Source organism: Triturus cristatus, chromosome 11, assembly GCF_964204655.1.
Source record: "Triturus cristatus chromosome 11, aTriCri1.1, whole genome shotgun sequence".
In the NCBI taxonomy this organism is placed as follows: domain Eukaryota; kingdom Metazoa; phylum Chordata; class Amphibia; order Caudata; family Salamandridae; genus Triturus; species Triturus cristatus.
Window position 1 is genome coordinate 271,663,715 of NC_140594.1, and position 21,879 is coordinate 271,685,593.

Sequence of the window (21,879 nt, forward strand, 5' to 3'; positions counted from 1 at the left end):
ATAAAATACTCAACAATCATCTTCTGTATCTTCTGTAACATTATATAGAAGAGCCTTGTCAGCTCACATTCTGCTTTTTAGCACTTTGTTTATATGCCACTGCAGTCTACGGCCAGTACTAGTTGCACAGGTGCACAGAACACAGCTTACTGTCCAAGCAGTGACTCCATAGAAAATAAGGTATTGAGAGCTCATATTTGTTAATACCAGCGCCAAATCAGATTGGAATCCCTGTTTATAAATAGGGCTCCCGGTTTTTCGTTTAAACAGATTTTTACATAGAAATACAGATGGAAAACAAGTTTTCCCTTGTCTGTATTTATATTTGAAAACGGGAAAATACTAGCACAGTTTACAGCGCTGCCGTGCTTCAGCAGAGAGTTGCAAAACAGGGTGGTATGGTAATTGCTCACAGAGTAAGTATCGCCTCTGGTGTTATCAGTATTTATGGGGTGAGAAATATCCATTCAAGATAATGAGTCTTTTAGTATAGTCGAGTGCAGCTTCTAATTGATGGATGTTCTCTCAAAAATCGACACAAAAACAGCCTTAATTCTGCACATTTCCACTTGAACACACCTATTTTAGCTTCAAATATCGTAAAAGAAAGCTCATAAGCCAAGCTAAAGATAGTCATCTTAAACATGAAATAGCCATTTCTCAACTATATTTTAATAATCAGAAACACATTGCATCACACGCGCACACACATATTTTGGGGGATTTTCTGTGCCGAAGAATCAGACAAGCAAATTCCTACTGATGGGCTTTAGTCACTATAAAAAAAAGACAGAATAAAGTCAGAACCTAAGCACTTTAAAATATCCTTTGTCAGGCAAAGAAAGATACCTCTGATTGACGCAGAACACAGGCTATAATTTTACTTTTACAAAGCTCATGAAATGCCCAAAGGAGAGGCTGATCGCTTGAACTTATTTAGTTTCAATTATAAAAAGTAGAATATCATCCAAAAACAGTGTGGTTCAGGCCCAAGTGGTAAGAGATTTGAATACCATCGAATACCGCTATACCAGGCTGATCTGATATTGCTACCAGAGCGGATTCTGGTTGGTATTGATGGGCGGTTTCCTTATCTTCTGGACTTAGAGGTAGGGAACTGATAAGAAACTATAGTAAGCACAGCTGAGCTAATGCAATGTTGACATTTCGGGAGCGCAAACTGATCGTTATGCTTATAAAGGCAAACACTGCTCACGATATGCACCCTGGATATTTAACCTTCTCTGGCACCTGCTTTTGTTCCTGCTAAATTAGGATGTTTAAATATTCAGCATCTTTGGATTGTTTTTCGACCCTGCCTCCCACATCCCAGCATCCCCTCAAAGACTGTGGAATCTCAAACTGGTAGATGGCATTACAATGAAGGCTTCAAGTGCTTTGCACTTAAAGCAAAACATTCATATTTTAGGTAAGAGACCACTAGTATAGTATAGTTTATTACACTTAATTTAATTCTAAATGCTAAAACGTTATTCGCCTAAAATAATTAGATGGAAACAGCAGTGATTTCACTGGTGAATCTAAATCACCTCAGAGGGTGTCAATACAGCCAAACAGAAAGTGTCCTTATGATTGTGCCGAGATCAGACTTATTGCTAAATTAGATAAGAGTCCCTAGTCCATTTGTACCTAATACTTTGAATTGCTGTTAATGTGGAGGCTTGCTTGGGTCCTGAAAGAACCTCTCAATCTCTGAGATACCAGTCTAACTAGGTGCATTTTCATGTGAAGTAAACAAACGAAAATTACCTAATGTGTTTATCCCTGTTCCTTTTGTTTTGGAATTTGGGGTTTTAATACTCTACTGTGAACAGGGTTCAGGCAATCCTGTACTGTTAAAATTGTGTTTCTTTATTCTTTTAGTGCATCCCTTGCCCCTGAGGGTCTGGCCAGAATTGCTGTCAGGATCACAAACTGACAATGGCAAAAACTAAAATATTAATAACCATGGAATTATAAGGAAACAGTAAAGTGCAAGCCACCCTCACAGTGCAATCTGTGTCAGTTAGGGTATGGAAAATCCCGATATTTTTACCAATTCAAAAACAATAACATGCAGTTTAGAAAGCAGTGCTGGGCACAGATAGACATGCTTTTTTCAGGCAGCATATTACTCTTGTCTGATGCATAATTTGAATTGAGTTGCTTCCAGGTGTTTATAGGGGGGCACAATTGGGTTGTAGCTGAAGGCAGTGTGAGTTTTCTCTCAGTGGGGCAGTATGGTGTTCAGTGTGGAAGAGAATATGGCACTCTGTGCCCATGACAGAAACTGCAAGGCTCTTGATAGCACTTTTAGGCGTATTTGTGACATTCTGAGAATGGCAAAGTTTTCAGATGAATGTATTGTGTTGACCAATAACAAACGAGTGCATGTGTGCATTGTCAATTTAAATAAGTGTGGAAAAATACTAGCTGCACCGTCGTCTTTTACTTGTGGCAGAAATAAATGTGGATAAATACAGATAATATGCCCAAAAAATAAATATGGATGAATACAGACGGAAATGGCAAAATAATAAATACCATAAAACCGGAAGCCCTAGTCACTAAGTAGTTTATGCATGTCTGTCGCCACATTCTTCCACCCACACCTCAGCTCCCATCCATCCACATTCATCCATCCATTCACCTCTCTACTCACACTTAATCATCCATGCACTCATCAGTTTATCCTTCCATCCATAGACATTCACCACCAATCTACATAATAGAACCCACAATGAGACATCCAATCACTCCTCTCCACGCGACCATCATTAACCTTCATCTGAACATATATCCACCCATCTACCACTATGCATTCATCCATCAGCCAACCACCTAGCATTCACCACTATGCAGTCACACCCATCTGTCTATCCCAGTTTCCAACATACTATTTTATGCACCCACTGCTATCCAACCATCTTGCCATCCTTGTATATAGCCACACAGCCATCAGTCCATCCATGCATCCACACAAGATCCACCTGTGTGCGCATGTGCACGAATGCAGGGGCCGAATGACAACTCAATCTGTCAATGACACCACTCTCTTGCTAATTAAGCGCACTTTCACTGCAGGTTTTCATTTTCCTCATTATTATCACTTCAAAAGGTAAAAATAAGTTTCTAGAGCTGAGTTTGGTAGAAAACATCTGTACTGCAGCTGCCCCCTTGTCACCCCGCAAACCTCTAGCCCCTGCACACCTCATTTTCAACGTGGAGAAGGGCTCATCCAGCAAGAGGCACTCGAGGCTTCTCAGCCAGCCCTGCCCATGAGTGTAGATGGACTGCGTGTGTGTGCATCTGTGTGGGTGTTTTTATTTGTGCATTCAATATCTCACAACATTTCATCGCAACAAAGACCTAAAACAAGCCATTACAGTGTACGAGTGTGTTTACAGGTTCGATCAAAACCTTGCGCGATCTGTGTGGCTGTTGAGTGCTCTGTAAACTCTGAAACGCATGACTCAGACAGCAGCAGCCCCAGTGTTTCATTCTTGTTATTGTTTCTAACATTTTTGCCTGACAAATGGAAGCTAGGCAGAGATTTGTCGCTAAAGTTACAGCTATGTTTATAGCTTACACATGTCAAAACAACGCTTTATAAGGTCTGAATTCCGATAGATGCTGCTGCTGTTTCAAACGAGGCACTCTATTCTGCATCTGTGGATTGGTTAAAAGTATTTGTTTTAAAGCGCTTATGTTTTTTTCTGTGATCCAGGGACACTTTTTGGGCGTTATTGGTTTGTAGTGGCACAAAGAGGCAACTTGTTTGCTAACAATAGAATAGATCCATTTACGGAGACACTTTTATTTGCTGCGAATGTACTTTAATCTGGGTTCCACGAGCTCTGCCTGGCTGCTTTGTGCTGAAAACGCGTGTCTGATCTATACAGGTTCTAGGAATGCACATAACTATGGCTTCTACATAAAGCCTACTGGACTCCTGCTCGATTACACTCACAACACCTCCGCTCAGACCCGACCTGTTGGAACTGTAAGGAAGAAGTAGGCGATTTAGCTCACCTTATTCTCCATTGCAAGGTTTTATCAACTTTTTGTTTTAGGAATACACATAGAACAAGGTGTGCTGCCATCACCATCACCGTTTTGTGCTATCCCGAGAACAAGTACAGTAGCCCACTGCCCACGGTGATGGTACACTTAGTGTGCGCCTCTAGGTCACAGGACAGGTCCAAGACCTCACAAAGCCAGTAACAGGCTTAGGCCTCTGAGCACAAACTACATTAGCAAAACACCGAAGACAACATAATTCAGGGTATCAGATATACAAGCACTGAGGCACTCAGGTTATGGAACAAGTTTGTATACCATGCAGTGGATAATCCCTTACTAACAGATGCCACTCTCAGATCTGATTACCCAGAACCGTGCACCACTGTTTGAGAAGTCCAGTAGTTGTGGCAAAACCAGGGCAAGAGTCCATCTGCATTCTCCGGTTTCATTCTGTCTTATGTGCTTCCCTGTGAACTTCTAGGCCTTGTAATGAGATAGACTATTTCAGCAACCCTGGAATCTCACCCTTCATTTCCATTATCCACTTGAGTGGTTTTAGATATGTCTGGACCACAAACGAGGTATCAGTCAGGGAAGGCTCGAACTTCTCAAAGCCCACCCATGGCAAAGCATCTCTTCCCAATGGCCGGCCAGTCTTGATTTGTAGGGAGTAGTCTGCGACTGTTAAAGGCCACTGGACACTCTCTGTCCTTCACAAGTTGAACCAACGCTGCTCAATCTCCGTTGTCTGAGGCCTCAACCTGTACAATGAAAGGTTTACTGTAGTTAGGTGCCTTTTGTGCAGACACATTACATAGTGCTCTCCAGGTCATGGAAAGCTTTCTGAATAGTCCAAGGCACTTGTTTGGGTTATTTCTTGTATTTCAGGGCTGTCTGTGGTGCATTCTTGGTCCCATACTTGGCCACAACATTTCAGTTGTAGGCCATGAGTCCTAGAAAGGCTCTTACTGGAATTTGGGTGGTGGGAAACTCCCACTCCAACACAGCTTGGAACTTGGCCTCAAGAGGGTGGATCTTTCCTTTGCCTACCTGATGCCCAAGGTAGACTACAGAAGAATGTCTTACCTGACACTTGGTTGCCTTGATGGCCCATTTTGTTCTGTATATCACGACCAATACCTGTGCTAAGCTCTTCATTTGGTCCTTCCATGAAATGCCGGAAGACATCAATATTATCCAGGTGGGTTACACAAATGTTTACTAGCCCTGCAACAACATGATTCATCAGTTGCTGTATAGTTATAGGGGCATTCTTCAGACTAGAGGTATCACCCTGAGCTGGTATAACCCTCTAGTGTGGAGAATTACATTCTCTGCTTGGCATTAGGTGTTAAAGCGATCTGTTAGTAGACACTGGTCAAATTAAATATGCTTAAGTAGTGAGCAGTACCCAGCCAGTACACAAGCTCATCAGCTGTGGCGATCAGGTGCGCATCTGTCTGGGCTACCTCATTAAGGCCTGGTAGTCCACAGAAAAGCAAAAGTGTGAGGAACATTGCTTGCGCTGCAACACTTTTGAGATGGCTTAAAGAGTACATGAACACTCAACCATCCCAAGTTCAACATATTGACAACCTCCACCTTGACGCACTCCTGGGCTCAGACAGTCATACAGTAACTCTTGCTCTTCTCTAGTATTCCCTGTATCTGTGTCATGGACACAGACAGGTGTCAGCAAAAAGAGATGGGCAAATCACCCTAACACATCGCAACAATCTTTCTGCTGTTCAGGTTTTAATTCAGGGACAAGTTGTACCCCGCCCATGGAGCCATCCTTCACATCACTATGCAGTAGGTCAGGAAGAGCTTCTCAGTCTTCCTCAGCCTCCTCTGCCATTACCATGATGTTAACTGTATAGTGCTTTGAAGAATGGCTTAAGTCGTTCACATGGAGTACCCTTTTGCGCTCCCTTGTGACACCTGTGTTCACCAAGTAGATAACCTTAGAACTATTCTGCACTACATTGTATGGCCCACACCACTTGCCCTCTAAAACTCTTGAACAAATGGGATTCAGCACAAACACCTGTGACGATACCCAGTCATTGTTTCTTTTTTGTCTTACCGTTCATTCATCAGCTCTTAGTTTGCCTGACTTTATTGACTCGTCAATTTCCTGAGACCAATCACATAGTTCATCATATCATTTTGGGATCAGTAAGATGTTCCTTTCCACCTTTCTCTTACTAAGGTGAGAGGGCACAAATTGGATACCCAAACAGAAGTTCAAAGAGAGTAGCCCCTACCACTTGGTGTGGAATGGTAATGCCTCAGTAGACCAACAAGACACCTGACTAGCGAATAGCCAGCTGTCTCCTCCACAAACAGAGATCACCAGTCTTGTCATGCATGCCTCTAAATGCTAGTCTGTATTCAGAGCAACATCATCTATGGTCCACTACCACCTACCCGCAACGTTCTTGTGCTGTTCATTTATTATCGTATACTGCTCTGCCCTGTTAGCTTCCTATTCTCTAGTTTTTGTGGCATCTTCTTAGGGGGTTGCTTTTCTGTAACAGAATACTCATGATCAATAACACTGTCTAGCAAAAACGATTCGACTACACCCACCCCCAGCCACATCCCAACTTTCCTTCTGTACATGTGGTTTCTTCGAGGCCTCGATAAAGGGGTTACTTTTCTTTTATGATAGCAAAACCAGAATTATTCATGTTGCTCCACACTGGTGAAATATTCCTTGCAGTTGCTTGTGATGAAGCTGTATTCCAGCACACCGGAGAAACCTCTCACAAATTGCACCCAAATGTAATTATGTTTCTATACACAGGCAGTTGTACTTGAAATATTCCTCACTAGGCCTACCCGTACGGCCTTTAATATATGTCTCAAAATAATATCTTCAAACTCAACTATAATACAGCAGTAACTCACAGACCTACTGTGTGCTCAAAGATGTCTGTTGCCACAGTGTTCAAGTTAGGCAGTAGTGCAAGTCTCCATGTGCCCCATAAAACATTACATAGCATCTATTGTATTCCACAACAATTTCTGCACACGGTCTGTAGTTCTTGCTAATGAGCTAAAGCAGCCATCCCTTTTCTTTTGGGTCACTTAGCACACGGTCCCAGCAGCCGGTTCTTGGGATCTCAGATTACTTCTTATTTCTGTCACCGTGTTCCTGGCACTGCTGTGCTGTCCCGCAATCTCTCAATCTGAAGCAAAAAGAGGCTCAGACGACGTGGCAAAGGCAGCAATCCATAACAGTTTCTGCAAATTGGGGCTGCCTTCTGAGACATGGGGTCAGCACCAGCCACCAAAGAACACCCATAACACCCAAAGGATCAGGTATCCCCAATGCTGATGGTCATACATGATGATGTCATAGTTGTGCACAGCCAAGTGAAGACAATAAAGGTTCTATTGGAACATAACCCACTTTACCCAATGAGTGCCTCTACCAACCACCCCTGAGCAAAATCCTAACCCTAGCACTGAGATTGCTGAAAAGTATAGCATGCTCAACGTTGGTAAAATAAAAAACATCAACAGAGACTCACATTGCTATCATTGAAAAAAAATACAGTAGTGTATCAGAGATTAATGTCTTATTTCTATATAGAATCAATCTGATAGAGACGTCTAGCTGCAGATTCCTTACCTTTGAATTTCCCAGGTGTCATGCTGGAGTAGGAAACTTTTGCTGAGCAATACTTCTTGCGCTCGCCGTCTGCTGGCTCCATTCGGCTCCACGTGACGTCGACGGTGTCGTTAGCATCAGTTATGGTACGTATATAGGAACCAACCAGGCGTGCAGACTTCAGTTATTTTCTTTCCGCGCCTGTTAAGCACTGATCCAGGAAGAGCTACCCCTCTGCCGCATTTTGGCAGATTTTTTCTCGACGTTTTGTAGCCTTCTGTATTTTTGAGATTCGTGTGTGGGGGATATCTTCAACGGAGACAGGGTGTAATCTGTGCGGGGCCTGTCCCCGCACGATGTCAATCACAGACCCCCACCTTGTATGCCTATGGTGTCTTGCGCACAACCACTATCCGAATTCATGCTGGGCCTGTTGGGCTATGGCTCCTAAGACCTTGAGAAGAGCGGCCTTTGTAGCTCCTTGCGGCCCGACAGCCGACACAGTCAAGCATGACTCCGCGGAGTTCCCGATCAAGGAAGAGGAGGTCATGGGACCGCTCCTAGAGCCCAAAGTCCTCTTCATCCCACTTAAGGTTGTTAGGACACTCGGGGAAGAGGCACAGGAAGAAGGAGTCCAAGCGGACATCATCTTCACCTCAGATGTTATCTGTCGACGAAGAATGTAAGGAGCACAGACGCTTTGGGCATGGTTCTGCGGAGCAGGAGCCAGGGTAGACTTTGTGCCTCCCTCCTTTTCCAGGAGCCAGAGCGACCCCCGCTCAGATTACAGAGTTCTACGAGGCCATGCGCCGCATATTTGAGCAGGTCAACCTCTCTGGTAAGTCTTAGGGTACCGCGGGGTCGGGAGAGGCCTTGTTGGTTTTGACACCCTTAGCTCCAGGCATGGTGCCAGTGGGGCCTCATGGAATTGATAAAGGATCTGGGTCGATGCCAGTCATGCCACCCCAAACACCCCCTACGTCCACCTCGAAGTCAGTGCCTGCGGTGCCCCCAGTGGCACCAGCCCCATCCTCATCCCCGATGACACTGAGGCTCAGGAGAGGAAGGGTAGGGGTCTGTGGACCCTCTTGATCACCAAGATGACTCTCAAGAGCAGTTGGATTGGTGAACTTGAAGAAGCCAGTGGACTGGACATTTCTCCAGATACTGGCATGCTCTCTCCGCCAACAGTGGCTACGGAGGAGGGAGCATCTTAAGCCATGGTGGTTAAGAGGGAAGCTGAGGTCCTTCGACTAGAGTGAGCTGCCCTCAGTGGAGGTCAGGATTAAACTGTCAGAAGTGCTTCAGATGGGGGCTTCCACCTCGGAACCCCTTTTACCATTTAATAAAGCACTTACTGATGTCCTTATAGGCACGTGGTCCAAGCCTAGCACAAAGGGCAGCCGTCTATGCCTAGCAGATCACGAATAGCGTCTCTAGTCAGAGGTGGTGCAAGGTCTCTTTCAGCAGTAGGGAGAACCTTGATTAGATTTGTTCGCCTCCGAAGAGAACGGACAGTTTCATCAGTACTGCCGCTGGAGTTTCCAAGGCTGCTATCTCTCGGCGACGCGTTCCATCAGGAGTGTAGCTCAGGCCTGCTGTACGCCTTTCCACCCAGACCACTCCTGCCCAGGTTTCTGAAGAATATCAGGAGCAACTGGGCCCAAGTCATCCTTGTGGCTCCAGACTGGGCGAGGAGAGTCTGGAATTCAGAGCTTCTGAAAATCAGCATAGATCCTCCGATCAGGCTGCGCCTTCGGGAGGATCTTCTGCCGCAGCAGCAGGGGAGGGTCATCCATCCGAACCTGTCAACTCTGCGCCGCCATGCGTGGAGGCAGTTGATGGCTTTTGACCTTCCTCCCGAAGTATGCAGCGTTATTTTGGTGGCCAGGCTGCCCTCTACTAAGACGGCATATGCCTGCTGTTGGCAGAAATTTGTATTATACTTTATTGAAAGGTCTATGGACCCTCTTTCTGCTTCTCTTTCTACTGTACTTTTGTTCATTCTTACCCTTGTCCAGCAGGGCTCTGCTGGGGGAACTCTCAAGTGTTACTTTTCTGCTTTGTCTGCTTTTTTTGCGGCTGCCAGACCAGCCATCTCACTTTAAATCTCCAATTGTACATAGGTTTCTGAAAGGGCTGGTTCACTTGTTTCCACCCATGCCCTCTGTTATGCCACAGTGGGACCTTAATTTGGCCTGATCTGTGTGCTCCCTTTGAGTCTTTAAATATTTTTCGCTTTAGGCTGTTGACCATCAAAACAGCCTTCATAGTGGCGAATACATCTGCCCAGAGGGTGAGTGATTTGCAGGCGTTATAGGCGTTATCTTGCTCGCCTCGCTATCTGATGTCTTTTCCAGACAAAGTGGTGCTTCTCACCTAGGCTTCTTTTTTGCCAAAAGTTGTGACCCCATTCCATCTGGGCCAATCCATCAATTTGCCCGCCTTCTTTTCTCCCCCGCATCCCTCTAAGGAAAAGGAGCGTCTCCACTGACTGGACCCAAAAAGAGCGTTGTCATTCTACCTTGACCGCACAAAAGAGTTCCGGGTGGACGACCAACTCTTTGTGGGATACATGGGAGCGAAGAAGGGAAGGGCAGTGCAGAAAAAGACCATCTCTCGCTGGATGGTTCTCTGCATTAAGATGTGCTATGCCCTGGCAAAGAAGCAGCCCCCTGAGGGATTAAGGGCAAATTCCACCAGGGGAAAGGCTGCGACTACGGCTGTGGCTCGGGTGTCCCAGTCCTAGACATCTGTCAGGCAGCAATGTGGGCATCATTGCATACGTTTGCCAAACATTACTGCCTGGACAATCAAGTCCGCAGAGATGGGCATTTTGCCCATTCAGTCCTGCAGGACTTCCAAGTTTGAGGTATTGGTCCACAAACCCACCGCCAAGATGGTATGACTTGGGTATCAAATTCAAAGGTAAGGAATCTGCAGCTAGACGTCTCTATCAGATGAACAAGTTACTTAACTTTAATAACGCATTATATGGTAGAGACTCTATCTAGCTGCAGATTCCTTACAGCTCCACCCATGCCTCCCCGCTTTGCTGACTAATGTTGTAGGGCTAGGGTTACTCCGCTGTTCAGAGCCCTAATTTTGCACACGACTACATCAGTTTCTTCGTGGCTCTGCACTTCTGGCGTGGAGAACACAAAAAGTACTGACATCCAGGTGCTTGGGTGGCGCCTATATAGGTACCACAATGTCATAACCGAAGCTAACCATGCCAACAACGGCACGCTGAGCGGAATGGAGCCACCCAACGGCGGGCGCAAGGGGTATTACTCAGCCAAAGTTTCCGGATCTAGCCTGATGCCCGGGAAATTCAAAGGTAAGGAATTTGCAGCTGGATAGTCTCTACCATATAATGCGTTACCAAAGGTAAGTAACCTGTTCATCAAGTACCCTCAATGCCTTGACATGTAAAATGTATTTTGATTCTCATTAATATTCTAAACCACATAAATAACACCAGTGCTCAAGTGATCTCCCAGTGACTTTGAGTGTAATAATAAATCTGGCTGTACAAAAAGAGGGTTGGGGGATTGGCACAAGTAAGAGCATAATGCACAGGATGCATTTCAGTAAAGACAGCAAGATTATTCAGTAAAGACAGTTATATTATTCTAGTAAAATGTTGTCCTCGTAGCAGTTCAGGAGTTGAAGGTATATCAACTCGATCTACTCTAGTCACAGAGCGATGATCAGAACTAAGTATGATAGTCATCCAAGAACTATGGCTCAGTGGATCATTAGCTGATTTGAAGTGTGCCAGTCGGTCATCATTACCTGTGGAGCAAAAACCATCCTTTTGTTATCTACAAGAAGAGAGAGTGATCAACAGGAAGATCCGTGGACACTGGGAAGAATTGCAAGGAGCAAGGTCTGAGTCTAGAATCAGCAGCTTTGAGGAGGAAGTGTTAAAATTGTAGCATGCAGGAACAAAGCCGTCATTGGGGAAATGCACAAGGGGAAATAGTGATGCTAGAAGACAGAAATGGAACCGGCCATAATCCAAAAGTACTCGCTGAGAAAGTCGGTGTTTCTTAAAAATTAAGGGAACCCAGGATTTCACCAGGATATGGTGCAGTGCACCATGGAAGTGAGTGTCATTCAGTGTATACCCAATCCAAAAGAGCTTCACAGCAAGAGGGTGGAGCGAGTCCTTCCCAGACGTTCTGCTGTCGGCATTTTACTAGAGGCACAATTTAATTGTTTTTTTTGCCTTTTGCTTCAAATAAGTAACCTAATTTCTAATGGCAAGTAGTTATAGTTTTAAATTTGTTGAAACGAAAAACTGGAATGCTTAGTCACTAGGCAGAACTCATAATATGATTTATATTGATTGGGGGAGATACACTTTGGGCCTGTTTTTATTGATTTCTAATGTACAAATATTCCAAGAGGGACAATATGCAGTTCCCGCAGTAATGCAGATAAACACAACGTGAATCATTAGGCGTTATGCTGCTGCAGGAACTTAGTTCAGAAGCTCAGATTTAGCAGTGGTGCAGAGCTTGAGGGTTGGGTTATGGTTTGAGAGGGGCCCTGTCACAGATATGAAGGGATGGTCTCCATTGAGTTTACTTATTATTTACCCTGCTTTCCTTGAGCACCATTGTCCTCTTTGATTTGGTTTGAAGGATAAGTTGTGAAGGGACTGTAAGAAAAAATCCAAGGATTTATTGCATGGATAATTACTGTTTCCCTCTTTTTTCTCCCTTATTTAGGAATATTAATCAGACAGGAGCTTTTAGACACATTGTTATAGCAAATTTCTTGAAATTTTAGAATTTTACCTAGCATGATTTCCCTTTACTACCCAACTCAAAATCGGACCCTATGTTACCATAATGTTTCCAACTTTGCAAATGCTCCCTACCCAGACATCTCATCTGAGCCTGAACATATTTCTCTTAAGAATCAGCTCAACCTCATTCTGCACCTAGTAGACAAATGAAAGTACAGTCGCATTTGCAAGTTGCGTCTACTTTTGCATCACAGATGAGGTAATGGAGCTGCTGGGCGTGGATAGTGACAGCCCTATCTGAAAGAAACACGTTAGTTAGATTCCTCACCTTAGAATATCCCCAGGCGTCAGGCTGGATCCGGAAAGATTTTTGTAGCAATACCCCTTGCGCGTCGCTAGGTGTCGTCTGCGGCTCCGCGTCCGTCGTCGGCGTCGTGCGCCGGAATGACGTCGTCGGAGTACTTAGACGCCGCCCTCACGCGCTGACGGCAGTTCTTCTTTTTCCGCGCCAGTAAGCGCCGATCCGGGAAGAGCTTACCCCTAGTAATTTTTTGACTAACTTTTTTGACTTCTTTTGGTCTATCGACTCGACTCTGGTGCCGGTAGGATGCCTGGTTTCAAAGCCTGTGACGCCTGTCATCGCCTGATGTCGGTGACGGATCACCATCGCCGGTGCCTTTATTGCCTGGGGGCCGACCATGATGCGGAGTCGTGCCTCAATTGCCAGGCCTTGACGTCGAAAGCTAGGCGGGAGCGGTCCCGTAAGCTTCTCGAGCTTCGGCACTCTGCTCCGCGCCGTTCTCGGTCCCGGTCCAGGAGGAGGTCCAAGGACCGATCGCGGAGCCACAGCCATCGTCATCGCTCGTCGGGGTCTTCGGGTAAGTCGAAGCACTCCAAGAAGTCCAAGAGACGACATCGCTCTTCGGACTCCCCTCGCCGGTCGCGCGACTCGGCTGAGGGTCAGGGTGGTCCCCGCAGGAGCCGCGTCCGTCCCCATACCTGCCGGTCCCTGGGACTGACGCGACTCCGGCGGAGGTCAGTGCCTTCCTCTCGGCCATGAGGGTGTAGAAAATAGGCCTCAGCTAGGCCTACCAGTGCAAGGGGTTCGCCCTTCTCTGCACAGAGTCCTCAGACTATTAGAAAGAAGTTGGCACAGAAACTGAAATAGAAAATACATAGTTTATTAAACCTCAGGAGGTGGAACCACATTCACCCAGCACCCTGTGGTGCTGAATGAAGGTAGCACCCAGAGTAGAAGAACCATGGGTCTTTTATACCCACACAGGGGCTCAGGAAAAGGACGATGCAAGCATACATGAGAAGAGTTACATACATAGATGGTCATACAGAAATGCACCGTAAATAGTATAGGAGGAGCTAGCAGTTGCTGACTCAGGTAGAAACAACCTGATAGTTACAGACTAAAAACAGATGCATGGACAGTTAGATATTCCTGCGCATGTGCAGGGTAGCAGAGTCTAAGTATAGCCAGTCCTTTAAACAGAGCACAAGGGAAGACAAAATGGCTGCCAGAAATACAAAATGGATTCCACAAAATGTACAGGATAGCCTGTAAATACCAGATGGATTCTGCTAACGCTAATTTAATCGCAGCCAATTTACGACAGACGACCCTTTTAGCGTTAGCTGAAGACATCTCCCATAAAAAAATGAAAAATATGCATATTAATTTTTAATAAATTTTTTTTTCTTCATAATTTTACAAATTCATTGCTAGGTGGGCATTTCTCATTCTAAATATTGTTAAGCGGGTATGTATGAGGTATAAACAGAAGTACAAAGGGAACAGAGAATTGGGTCATACAGATAGCAGGAGAGAGTAATTACTATTATCAGAAACAGAATTATTAGCTTTCTAGTCCTAAGCAAATCCTAGAACCATCCAGTAAAAACATTTTCAAGGTTCCTATGCATTTCAGTTACCATCAATTTCAATATCAAAGTATCCAACAGTACATATCTAATAAAAACATTTTCGCTAGACTTTTCCAGTGTTTCCTTTATGAGGGCTAGAGTATCTATCATTATACCCAATACAAACATTAAAGCAGTCAGACATATTATTTACAAAAATGATCCTGGATCCAGGGGACCAGGAGGACCATGAGAATTAGGACGAAGAGCTGCAAAGGGTTGCTCCTCCTCAAAAATGGGACGATCAATGGGGTACATTTTCAACAAAAAGAAAAAAAAGTCCTTGGGAAATTAAAGCCGCTGTACAACCAACCAGAGGGGAGTCTTCTCCCTGTGTCCGTTTGAGCCTCACAGGCAGGCTCTTGTTGTTCCCACGGTGGAGCTGCACAACTCGCAACTCAGGAATCATGGCCTAGTTTCAAGGGAAAAGTTTCTTCTTTCAGGATAGGGCAATCACCCACCAGGGCAAATGCGCTCAGCGATCCTGTCCAGTGTCTCAGGCAGTGCACCAGTTTTCTTCATTTCAATCTAACAGGCACCAGAGACACAGCACCTGTACCCTGAACTCAAGTCCTTCCCTAACTCCTGTATTGCTCTGCTGGCACACTGCTCTTTCGTTGGGGCCATGGATTGCATTCAGTGTGCCCAGGTATCTCCTTTACAGCCACTTTGGGACCAGGATTCAGAGGCCTGATGCTAGGATCTCTGAAGCAACCCTTGTTTCAAAGGGGGTTACCTCAAGCAAAAACCTTCTTCCCTTCCTGGTCGGTCTGTGACTCTCAGCTGGGCATCAAAAGCTTGATCCACGATTTCTCCTTTCTGATTTGTGACCCCGTCTTTCGCCCAAGATAGTAGCAGGGGTACGCTCATCACAATGCTTCCGGCCTTCTACCTTCACTGAGGTCCTGGTTGCCAGCAGTGCCTGTGCAGGTTACCTTCACTTTGACTTCAAGCTGGACTGGTGCTGACTCCTCAAGCTGGATCTGATGTACGCGCCCCTCTGGCAATGGTTGTAAAGCAGCAAATATCTATTGGTGGACAGAACAAAAGGTCTTTAGACAAGGCACAAAAATAATCTATCAACAGAGAGGATAGTCTCAGAATACTTCCTAGTCCAGGGACGCCCCATATATTAACAAGGCACCCTGGAACCACTTTCATATATGTGAGAGTAAATAAAACAACAGTCTGGACCTATTGGCAAGTATAAAAACTCTTTAGTGAACTGACAAGAGTAATACGTCACCCAATGCCAAGCAGTCAAGGAAGTCTGTGTTCATTTCTAAAGACCCTCAAGAAAAAGGAAATGTTATACACGTTGTACTCCTAAACATTGCATTATTTGTACAGGACTGCAGACACTTCTAAAATGATTTTTCTTAATTAAAGCACCTATATTGTATACTCAGGACCATGCTCTCATGTTATAGGAGCAACAGGAAAATCTAACACTGCTAATTTAACAGGGATTCCTATTACATACAGAACTAAAAAACTTCAACATAATGGGTACATGTTCTCCAGCGGAACATCTTGTGACTAACAGACTCCTATAAAACAATATTTTCCTCAAAAATGTTTGCTAAGGATCACATAGACCTCTTCCCTGCATTCTACATTTTCACAATCCAAACTATGCAACATTAGTTCTAGTAAGGACTGTCAGTTTATTTACACAGACTAGCTAATAAAACTAGCAATGCCCTTGCAAAACTGTATGTAGCATGAGAATAACAAACAATAGTGGTGTTGTCACCTGAGAATTTTCAAACAAAAACTACCCACAGCTAGTTCCCCTTAAAGATCAAATAAGGAAGCAGCAACCTAGACTACTCATCCTCTCATAATTCCATCAGAGAGGATGGGTAGTAACATAGCAAAATATATTTATTCGTTTTATTAATGCTACTAATGTTTAAAACAGTATTACTGAATAGCCAATTTAATGTCTCATGGTTATTTCACAGACAGTTTAGACAGGCTCGAAAAAAATTAAGAAAAAGAGAGAGAACACATAAATCTGCCTATCCTTAATTTGTAGAGGAGCTAGCCCCCTTTCCCCAGTTTTGACAGTAAGAAACCTGTACCAGGTTTCATTCTGTCAACACTATCAACCCCAATTTGTAGCAACTGGGCATAAACAAACTCTGAGGAGCGAAATAGCACATTTCAGCTAGCCAAAGAACATATTCCTTTAGCAAATGTACTAGTGCAACATGAGGCCGCATGAAGTCAAACTGAATCCCATTGCTTCCTGAATTCAACCCTAAAAACATTTATACTATATATATATGGCAGAGCCATTGTCTTTTAAAGAGAGGTCACATATACTATGTGCACACAAAAACTTGCTTTTACCAAAAAAAAAAGGGTAAGCAAAAACCTCTTTCTTCCCCTGCCATTTCGTCTTTCAAATGTCGAAATGTCAAAGCAACGTTGTGCTGAGCCCTACAGGCTTCTAAATGTAGGACTTTGACCTATAACCTATGCAGTTGTCCCAGCATGCATGCAAGGTTTTCATGCGGTGCTTCCAAGTCAAAGTGACCCTAAAGACCGAAGACAGAGCAGCAAAACCCACTCTGTGTGTCTACCAGCAATTTCAGAGGTAAGCTTAATAACTTCTGCCAATTTTTGTACATTGATATGTATAAGCAGTGTGCCAAGCGTTTGTCTAGCAGTATAGATGGTCTATGCTTACATATGTGCATTTACTGGGGCGTAAGGCAGTTTAAAAACTGATCTGACTGGAGAAAACTCATTTAAATAGTGAATTTTTACTCAATTTCGACTTTGATTTTCAGGGCACTTAAAAATTAATATCCTACAATGTTTTTGCATAATAGTCATCCCCAGAATGTCCTCTACATATCCCAGAGATGTGGCATCAAAAATGTATAATGTATACCCTTATAAAAATGAGTTTTGTACGCCTGGGTAAAGTAACATTTTCACATGTAATTGACCCCCTATTGCTGTATAGCACGGCTTAAATGCAATTTGGATGCTAGGAGGTCACAGTATCATTATTAGGCATTATAAATAGTAAAAAACGAATTTGTTTTTGCACCTATTTGAAATAACATTTTTTTTTTTTAAATAATCAAAATATATTTTTTTTGTTAATAAATCTAATCATTTTGATGAGTCTACATATGAAAAGCGAGCTGCATCCCTTGCCTATTATATTGAAACACATTCATTCTTAGCCCTAAGCACAGAAGCTTATCTTGAAACATCTTAAGTCTGCGCCACTTTTAAATGAAGGACAGCCATTATTATTTAACATCAAAAACCACTCTTATCCTTATTTTAAAAAAAGGCATTAAGAAAAGAAATCCCTACTGTCAATCTGCAAAAATAATGAAACTACATTTCTAACTTTGGAAACAGCAGTCTGAAATGCAGAATTTTACTCCGTGTTTTTGACTTCAACTATTCTCTGTAGCCGGAGTCCGAAATAGAAATGGTCTTGTTGACACAGCTGTTTAACACGTAAAGGTGTCGAAATTCACACGCCTTGCAAGTCAACCCTTCAAGCCAACACAAATCTGTCGTGCTGTATAATGTGAATGCCTTTGAATACCCTATACAAAAGATAAATGCTGTGACATTTTGTATCTGAATTTAGTCTATTGTAAAACACACAATTTCGTTTTTCTCTTTACACAGGTCATCTTAATTTTAACTTTCTAAAGGTAAAACTCTTATCCGATAATCCATGTTAATTTTGCGCCACAATTTCCACTGAGAAAATTAATTCTCAATTGGAAAATCGTTTTTATATAGGCATATAGCCCTTAAAATTTCAAGCAAGAGCATCATTTTACTTTTTGTGTAGGATTAATGCAACAGTTTTTAAAACAAATAAAAACAGTTTTCTATGGAAAGTCTAACTGGTCTTTGCACAAAATAGGGCCGAGGAAGGCTCCTTGGGTTTCGTTCCTCAGCTGCCCTGTCTCATCAGAGAAGCTAAACCTCAGCGCAGAACCGGGCCACAGCGAGTGCTCCTAGCCCCCACCTTTCTCCAAGGCTGTCCTGCTGCAAGCATTACACATTTTCATGTCAGTGAAGCTTTCTAAGCAGTGATTTCACCTCCTGGTTCACTCCTCTATTTTTAGCCCCCACCTTACAAGCTGCAAGGTCAAAATCTGCCTTGCACAGCCCTGAAGCTGTCAAAGACAAAAAGCCTTCCTAATGTTATCTAAACTGCAATAATTTGCCCTATGGAAAAATTTATTTTAATATACCATTTCTTTTCAAGGGTCATAAATTTAGGTTCAATTCTCAGATTAGCAGGTTCAGCTTAAATTAGAACCTACAACCCTATGGACCCAGCACATTGGCTCACTGAACCACCAAGAACACAAAGCTGCATAGGAACAATTTGCAAATTCGAAATACCCACAATTTTTCCAAGCTAAACCTTTAACCGGTCCATAATTACTCTTCATTAATATTTTTGTACATTAAGGGTGTCATCAAATCACAGGGGTTGCTCTTTCTCTTGCTACACCCCTCTCAATTTCCTTTTGCGACTTATTGATGGTGATGAGACCAAATTAAATTTACTCCTTAACAATTTCACTTCTCAGAATTCTTTCACATATTCACAGTCATTCAATCACACGCTTTTTCCAGTGCTAGCAACATCCAAAACACAATTTACCACACCATAACATGTAAACACACATTTAACCCACAGATCAACACTTAAGACAGAAACAAAAAGACAGCCCACAGACTGTACTTAAACCAAACCATTTGTAAATACTAGTTGCAAGTCATATTCACCAGATTCGGCTGGCAGAACACCAAAAAAACGCTCTGCATCTCATCACTTATGAATGTTACTAAGTGCACAGACCAGGATCCTTTTATGTACATATTTAGTTCCTCGGGGTACTAGTCACCACTTACAAGTATTTTTATTCCATTATGCGCTGTACATTATAGAAGAAAGACCATACTTAATATACATATCCCTATTAGGCGTCCCCTCCGGGGGGGGGGGCAGTTGTGCTTCATCAAGTCTCATTTTGGTACCATTCCAAAGGCAACACATCTTTTGAAGTGTGCTAAAGACAGATATGCCAAAAATAGTGCAGAATATGCAATATTATAATCAAAGTAGCACTTAAGGTACCTTTAGTACGATGTGCCGTTCAAATCAATTCAGTTAGAGAAAATTCTCCTCATTACCTGCCTATGTGAATTGCAAGTCACATATGTCAAAACAAACCAAGTTGGCCAACACAAAATATACCATACTCAAAGCCACAGTAAGCGTTACTAAACTACCTTACCAATCACAGGCATCAAAACCAACAGCAAGCGCCGCAGACACTTACCAATCACTTGGTGTTCAGATTCATCCTGCCAAGTTCTAAAATCGACCAAATGGTCACTGCACGGTGAATCAACAGAAGAGATCTCAGTCGAGGACCGGTGCCACCTGGATGGTCAGATCAGAAAGAAAGGAAAAGTCGCCGTGGATGCCAAGACTCTGGTCTTATCGGGCAGTGATCACGTCCAGAGCGAGATTCCAATCCTTCGTCGCGACCAATCCTTTGGGCATCCGAGTCACCGATGAGCCCCAAGTTGAGGCGCCAATTGTAGAAAATAGGCCTCAGCTAGGCCTACCAGTGCAAGGGGTTCGCCCTTCTCTGCACAGAGTCCTCAGACTATTAGAAAGAAGTTGGCACAGAAACTGAAATAGAAAATACATAGTTTATTAAACCTCAGGAGGTGGAACCACATTCACCCAGCACCCTGTGGTGCTGAATGAAGGTAGCACCCAGAGTAGAAGAACCATGGGTCTTTTATACCCACACAGGGGCTCAGGAAAAGGACGATGCAAGCATACATGAGAAGAGTTACATACATAGATGGTCATACAGAAATGCACCGTAAATAGTATAGGAGGAGCTAGCAGTTGCTGACTCAGGTAGAAACAACCTGATAGTTACAGACTAAAAACAGATGCATGGACAGTTAGATATTCCTGCGCATGTGCAGGGTAGCAGAGTCTAAGTATAGCCAGTCCTTTAAACAGAGCACAAGGGAAGACAAAATGGCTGCCAGAAATACAAAATGGATTCCACAAAATGTACAGGATAGCCTGTAAATACCAGATGGATTCTGCTAACGCTAATTTAATCGCAGCCAATTTACGACAAGGGGCCTGGCTCCGCCGTCGACGCCTGTAGGCGCGCCTTCGGGCCCCGCAGGTTCGACTGGGCGACCTCGCGTGCCGGCTGCTCCGGCCCCGGCGCCGTCGACAGCTCCGGCCCCGACGCCGCAGGTCCCCGAGGGATCCAGGCCTGGATGTCGGTCGGCGCCGGTCGACCTCACGACGCCTCCTCCGCCGGTGCCGACACCGGTTCCACCCCCGACGCCGTCCCCGGACGACGTCGTTCCCCAGTTTAGCCCCGGTCCGGGCCCGACGCCGGCGCGGCGCTGTCCGGCGCCGCTACCGGCGTCGATTGGTGAACGCTTCATCTACTGCCCGGCTCCGATCATTCCTCCTGTTTATCGGGAATCGGATGACGAGGGCGACTGGGAGGGGTCTGAAGACCCTATGGCCGCCCAGGCCCAACTTTCTCAGGACTGGGCAGAGGAATTGGGGGATGCCAGCGGTCTGGATACCTCCCCAGACGCTGGTTTCATCTCTCCTCCGACTGTGGCCTCGGAGGAGGGTGCAGCCTTTTCAGTGGTGCTGCGCAAGGCAGCCGAAGCCCTAGGGCTGGAGTTGCCTGCTGTGGCCGTGAGGACTAACGTCCTCACAGAGGTCCTTCAACCGACAGCAAGCTCCACTGAGCCTCTGCTGCAGTTTAATGAGGCCCTCATAGACGTTCTGCAGGGCACTTGGTCCAAGCCCTCCACAGTCCCTCCTGTGGACCGGAACGTTGCCCGGCGCCACCGCCCTGCTCCGGGCGACCCCAGTTTCCTCTCCCAACACCCCACCCCGAGAGTCTGGTTATCCAGGCCTCAACCTCCCAATCCTCCTTCCCGTCCGCTCCTCCGGATCGGGAATCCAAGAGGTTGGAACAGTTTGGCAAGAAACTGTTCTCGTCCCTGAGTTTGGGGCTTCGGTCTTTAAATACCGCTTGCATTTTGGACCGTTATTCCCACTCTCTGTGGTATACGGTGGAGGACGTGCTGCCCTCGTGCCCGGTGGAGGCCCGGACATGACTCACTCAAGCACTTGCTGATGGTCGAGATGCAGCACGGCACGCCATATGGTGTGGACTTGACACCACGGACTCGCTGGGTCGGGCGATTTCCACCGTGGTGGCGCTTCGGCGTCACGCCTGGCTGAGGTCCACGTCATTTTCGGGAGATGTCCAGAGTTCCCTCATGGACATGCCCTTTGATGGCACTCGCCTTTTTGGTGAGAAGGCGGACAGTGCGCTGGCTTGGGTCAAGGACTCCTGGGCCACGGCCAAGTCCTTGGGTCTTTCGGCCCCGCGGCCGCAAACTTCCGCCTTTCGTCCCTTTCGTGGCCAAGTAAGGGGCGCCTCCTCACGTCCGCCCAGCCACCGGC

At 44.9% G+C, this 21,879-nt stretch overlaps 1 protein-coding gene and 1 long non-coding RNA gene across 3 annotated transcripts in view; one reads left to right on the forward strand and one right to left on the reverse strand.

Moving 5' to 3' along the window:
• Positions 1-21,879, forward strand: part of SMTN (smoothelin) — a 981,050-nt gene that overhangs the window by 928,417 nt on the left and 30,754 nt on the right. The gene's annotated exons all lie outside the window — the stretch shown is intronic.
• On the reverse strand, positions 15,064-20,118 carry LOC146783997 (uncharacterized). The gene is made up of 2 exons (XR_014970418.1): positions 19,685-20,118; positions 15,064-15,364 (listed from the first exon to the last, which is right to left on the reverse strand). It is a non-coding gene; the product is annotated as an uncharacterized LOC146783997 (long non-coding RNA).